Here is a 6,325-nt window from a genome sequence, read left to right on the forward strand (position 1 = left end):
TTAAGGTTTTTGATGGTGCTGAATCTATTTCCACTCTAAAAAATAATATTCAAACCTTCCTACCATAAAAGAAAATTTAAGAAAAAAATGACTAGATAAATAACTTCTTAATGTAATGGTCATTATTAAATAAGACAAGAATACTACCAACTTCTTAATGTAATGGTCATTATTAAATAAGAAAAAAATACTACCAACTTCTTAATGTAATGGTCATTATTAAATAAGACAAAAATGAAACATTTCATAACTTTCTTAAGGATGTCGTCATTAAGGGCATAGACACGTTCCTATAATGATGTCGTTAGTTAGGTGTCGCGCCCATAGAATGGAGTGTCAGGTTGGTTCAAAGGTGTGGCCATCACCGCAATGTGTCAAATTTTTGGGGCATTTTTCTGTTAACAGGCCTGAATCTTTTCCACATTGACATAGCAATGACAGTTAGCCTGCACAAATTATTTAAATATATATTTGTTTTTTGAAAATTTATATAAGTTCGATCAGAAGAATGCCGTTGAAAAAGCACCGCACAATTTGAAATGCGCGCCGTGAAAAAAAATAAAGCAATGGAAAAAGCCATGATGGTCATGATTATATAATAGGGTATTGACGTGGTTGGCACTCTACCGCATAATGCAAAGCACGCGGGCAGAAAAGCATGCCAGCTGTGACCGGTACGCCACCAGAAAAGTATGCTCACGGATTTCGACCAGAAAAGTATGCTCACGGATTTCGTATCAGATGAGTGGGTTTTACCAGAAGAATCGTATCAAATGAGTGGGTTTTACCAGAAGAAATACAAGACATCAAACCTGCTCTCTGACAGATAAGGGAAACAAACCAGAAAGGATTCATTCCAGTGCTGAGACAGCGTGAGCAGATTCATTCACCCGAGCAAGAGCAGATTCATTCCCGTGCCGAGATCATCATCGCTTGAAATGAATGGGAATTAAAGCCCAGAGCAGTGCCGAGACAGCGTGAGCAGACCCGTTTTGAGCAGGGGGCGCAGCCGCAGTAAAGGAAAGCCGATTATGCGTTTTTTCTACGAGACAGCGTGAGCAGAGCAGTGCCGAGACAGCCTGCCGAGACCCGTTTTGAGCAGGAGCCGCAGTAAGGGAAAGCCATGGATCGAATACAGAGTCGACTTGAGTTACGTCCCGAGAGATTTTTGTATGAAAATTAAGAGCGGGCAAACCGCAGAAAAGCGCCACCCTGAAGCCGACAGCCAGCCAAAGAGGGTTAAATATTAGGGCAGTTATTTCGCCATAATTCTATCCGAACAAGAAATTTCAGAACATGTGTTTACGACAAATGATTTAGGACAAGTGCCAGCAGACAGAGCATCTATTAGTCTGTGGTGAATCCGGAGACATCAATGCAACTCCAATTACTCTAACATGAATAACATCGCATCTGCATATGCATCCCGAACCCGCACACATCGATAACCCGTCAGGTACCGAGTTTAAAATTAAATCCATTTTACATTCCTGTTTCCCTGATTTGTAAACTTTCTCTCCTAAATTTGTCTGTGAACTCTTTGTACCCAGCCCTAGATCTTTCCTTGCTTCAAGCGGTGGTGGAACTGGAACTTCAATGGTGGGGCAAACATCAAAGCAGCAACTCCAATTAGTCTAGCATCAATCATATAGCATCCGCCGAAACTGCACACATATCGATAACCCCCTCGAGTCGAAACACACCATCAGCGTATAGGCAGGCAGCACGCGTGATAAAATGCTCTCAGCTTCAGTGTTTCCGCAAGGTACTCAGTTAATCTTTGACTTAGTTTTTATGATTTTTGCTTTTTGTTATTCTAAGTTCTTCCATTTTTTATCATTGCGGAAAATAATTTTTCAATTCTCATTTTGGGCCTATGAAAGGAAAGGGAAAGGGAAAGGAAGGGAGCCACGGAAGTGGGGAGCAGAGCAATAAACGAAAGGGAAAGGAAAGGAAGGGAGCCACGGAAGTGGGGAACAGAGCAATAAACGAAAGGGAAAGGAAAGGAAGGGAGCCACGGAAGTGGGGAGCAGAGCAATAAACGAAAGGGAAAGGAAAGGAAGGGAGCTACAGAAGTGCGGAGCAGAGCAATAAAAGAAAGGGAAGGGAAGGGAGCCTGCGAAATAGATTTGGGTTTGCTCCTTGACTGTAAGGTAAGCAATGACCAAAGATTATGCTTAGGGTTTGAGTTATTTTTTCTCAATATGTAATATCATGCATGAATGCCCCATTTGCCCCGTTGTTCTTGTACCTTGTTGCCATGCCATTTTTTGAAATCTTTTTATCGTTTTAATGCATGCAACACACAGATAAAGTGTTTGTCTAATTTAAGTTTGCATGCAACACAGAGATAAAGTGTTTGTCTAATTTAGGGAAAAATGGAGTGAGTTCTTTCTTAAGGAATAAGTAGCGGCTTGTTGGCATTTTGGAATTTGAAGGTCTTTCAACGAGAGAAAATGATGATAATAAGTACATAAATATAGAGTGGTTTTGTATCCTAAAACCCTGCTTAGGTGTATTAGTTCCCAATCCAATCTCCACCCCATCTCTTCTCCTAGGAGATTATTGCAGTGGATAACCCTTGCTCTGTTTTCAAATCAACTGTTATATATATCAGCCATGTGACGAAATATTTTCTCTAGTAGAATTTAGTCTTTTCAGCGGTTCTATTCTGATTCTTGCAACTTCCACATGCCATCGTCCCATTTTCAATTATGGCAACTTCCACAAACCATAAAATGTTCGATGTAGTGGCTTCAAATTTGTCCGTGATTTGGCCCTTCCCCTGTTGTCCATTGGCATGAAAGGTTTTGAAGATTGTAGGAGCAAGAACCTTATAAAGATATTGCCCCTTTATATATAGGAGTAAAGAAATCATTCCTCTGTGATATGATTTTGAAAGTTCTGTGCATGATATTGTGGAAATTGCTGTATTGTAATTTTAGAGGATTGTTGGATCACAATTGCTATGTAAGTTAGTTATTGTGAATGTTGAATTACCGGCAATAATAGTAAGAAGGAAGAACCTCAGAAAGATAATGCTCCTTTATATATTGTAGTAAAGAAATCATTCTGTGATATGACTTTGCAAATTTTAAAAATGATATTGTAAAGAAATCATTTTGTGATATGACTCTGAAAGTTTTTAAAATGATATTGTAAAGCAATCATTCTATGATATGACTCTGAAAGTTTTTTCCATGGTATTGTGGAAGATTGTTGTATCATAATTGTAGAGAATTCCTTGATCACACTTGTTATGTAAGTTAGTTATTGTAAATGTCGAATTAGTGACAATATTAATAGTGCATTTATCATAAACTCGAGAGAAATAGTTTTGTTAAGTATTAAATGATACTAAGTACCACAATGGAATGGGTAAAACTTAATATCCCTATTTGTAATATAGTGGCTCAACCCACTAAATGGAATAGTGAACAAAAGGGAATAAAGTGAGAATAAATTCATATAAGAGGACTTGGTTTCAAAAAAGTTGGCATGTTGCTTACCAACTAATTGGTAATGATCATCACCTAGACAAGTCATGTGCCATTATTGAATACCACGTTTATGACAACAAACATGAAATTTAGGGGTTGCTTATTGAATACCACGTTTATGACAACGAACATGAAATTTAGGGGTTGATTTTGCTATTTTATTGATCAACAGCTTTACATAGGAAACAATTCACTTATATGAATATTTTATTATTTAACCTTCATAAGGTCTTATATTTGACCTAAACAAAGTTCTTTTCAACCATCGATTGATTTCTTTTATAAGATTCTCATATTAGCTATAGTACCTTTGTGACCATAGTTAATATTAGTTTAATCCCACCTGCCTTTGAAAATGTAGGACTAAGAAGACAAACCATGTGAACAATAACCACGTGATCTTAGGATTGAAACATTTGCATACAAAACAATTAATTAATGAAACAATATTCATTCAAGGTGTGCAACAACTTGAATTAACCCTAAAGACTTAGTGATTTTTGGAATCTCAATCTCATTCTTCAAAGTATTATTGATTTACTTACTTTTTGTTGGATCATAAAGATCAATGATAGATGCTAGTTGAATTTCTTGCAAATGAATTTTCAAGTTTAAAACAAACTGACTTAATTCTAAATTCTAATGTATCTTGAAATCTCAATCTCGTTCCTCGAAATATTATTGATAGACATAAATTAATTTGAACTCAATAATGTTGTTGTACTATGAAAATGCATCATGCATTGTAGTTGAACTTCTTACTCAATCACCTTTCTTGGTCAAATGAATGCTTATGGTAAAGCTAGTCATTAATGAGTCTTGTTGTTGCCTAGATATTGTAAGCAGATAAACAATTTAAGTATATAGTATTTTTATATACTAATTATACTTAGACATATTCACTCAACAATTAACATACACAACAAGAAGATGCAAAAAAGGAAGTAATAATTGAAATACCGATAAAGTGTAACACTATTTTCCTATTATTTTGAGCATCATAGAGGTACATGATCATAGTTATATTATCTTAGGAAGAGGTAGTTATGATAGGTCCACCTTAACCTAATTTTGTTAAGCATTGGAAGGGATAAAAGAAGCCCAAATGCAAACATTCTTTCTAGTTAAAAGATTTGAACATGGTTCAAATACATATTTTTTATCTGTTTGTCAAGTTGTTTGAGTTTTGTAGAGATCAATTTAGACACTTGTGGCTTGAGAAATCGCGAACCAGGGGCATCCTAGTCGTCAAAATCACCCAAAGGTCACACTCGGCCCGGGCAACACCCCAACCCTTAACATCGTTGGATTTTTGCCCACACAGTTTCAAAATGGTGACCTTCACATCACAGAGTGACTTAACAATACACCCCAAGGCCCATCACTATTTATTCTACACCCCATGGGTAGGGTTTAAATACATATATGTTAGACATTTTTTGGTTCACTTCTATTTATTTTATTTTAGGTTAACTCTTTCCCCCCTTTAAGTTGACTAGGACATCAATTCGTTTCCATTTTTAGTTTATACACACATTTGTGATGTGAATACATGAATTCCATCCTAGGGTGATGAGTGTGCCTTGAATCTCTTAGTGAAATCATAACTATAATTGTATGTTAAATTGGTATGCCAATTGACTTTATTTCTAATTTACTTTTCCATCTTTTTTCAATGGAATACACATCTTGAGGAAACCCTTCAGGTACTTCCCTTGATTTTGAGGATGGTACTCGGGGTAAACTACTTGATTGTAGTTTTGGCAACCTAACCCAATGAGGTCATCAAGTGAGGTCCAATAATCAAGTAGCTAGGATGAGGTCTTGACCCATGACTTCCTACTTGTAGTCCATGACATTCAACCACTCAAGCTAACAATTTAGTTTATAACTTTATACACACATATGTAATGTGAATGCATGACTTCAACCCGAAGGTGAAGAGTGCACCTTACATCTCTTAGTGAAATCATAACTATAATTGTATGTTGAATCGATACGTCTTGCTTTTCCATGTGTTTTGATAGAATACACATCTTGATGAAACCCTTTGGGCACTTCCCCTCATTTTGAGGATGGTACTTGGGGAAAACTTCTTGGTTGTATTTTTGACAACCTAACCCAACGAGGACATCAAGTGAGGCCCAATAATACGTAGAGGTAGCTAGTCATGGGGTCTTGATCCCATGACTTCCTACTTGTAATCCATAGAATTCAACCACTCAAGCTAACCCATTGGGCTAACATGCTATTTCATTTGTGAATAATAAAAATAATACATACTAAGACTACAAATTTTCAGAGTTGTCAAAAGTTGGAGTCGTTGACATTTCAAAATAATCTATCATTAAACTTTGGATTTTAGGATTAATAAACCATCATTAATAACCTATGTTGTTGTTGAACACTTTGATTACCTTGGTTGTGGGGTGAACACTAAAGAACTATAGGTTGCATATAATTATTGGTTATCTCATCGCTTAGCTTTGGTATTGGAGGTAATGAACTGTTTACAACAATGTTGAAGAAAAGTTGGAACATTTGGTGGGTTTTGGTCACATGTATGGTAGATAGATTGAGCTCTTGATTGCATGCCTTATATGAATGTTTCACCCAAAGGTTGTGCTTCCTGCCCTTTCTATTTTGTTTGTGATGCCATACAAATAGTTAAGGTCGACATCCTTGACTACTACTTATAATATCTAGACAAACTATGAACTTCAATGATGAGTTTTTGTGATGAGATGGCCCACTTTCCACATTATTTTCTTGGGTATTTGTTAATATTGCTAGTCAAATTTGTTTCTTTTTTTTACTTTTTATTT

General features: G+C 36.3%; 1 long non-coding RNA gene across 1 annotated transcript; it reads left to right on the forward strand.

The window, feature by feature from the left end:
* Positions 1-679: 679 nt before the first annotated feature.
* LOC149150331 (uncharacterized) lies at positions 680-2,110 on the forward strand. The gene is made up of 3 exons (XR_016262527.1): positions 680-1,456; positions 1,551-1,765; positions 1,884-2,110. It is a non-coding gene; the product is annotated as an uncharacterized LOC149150331 (long non-coding RNA).
* The last annotated feature ends 4,215 nt before the right edge of the window (positions 2,111-6,325 follow it).

This window comes from Pinus tabuliformis, chromosome 9 (assembly GCF_031772625.1).
Source record: "Pinus tabuliformis cultivar Carrire ecotype Pingquan chromosome 9, CPIR1, whole genome shotgun sequence".
In the NCBI taxonomy this organism is placed as follows: Eukaryota; Viridiplantae; Streptophyta; class Pinopsida; order Pinales; family Pinaceae; genus Pinus; species Pinus tabuliformis.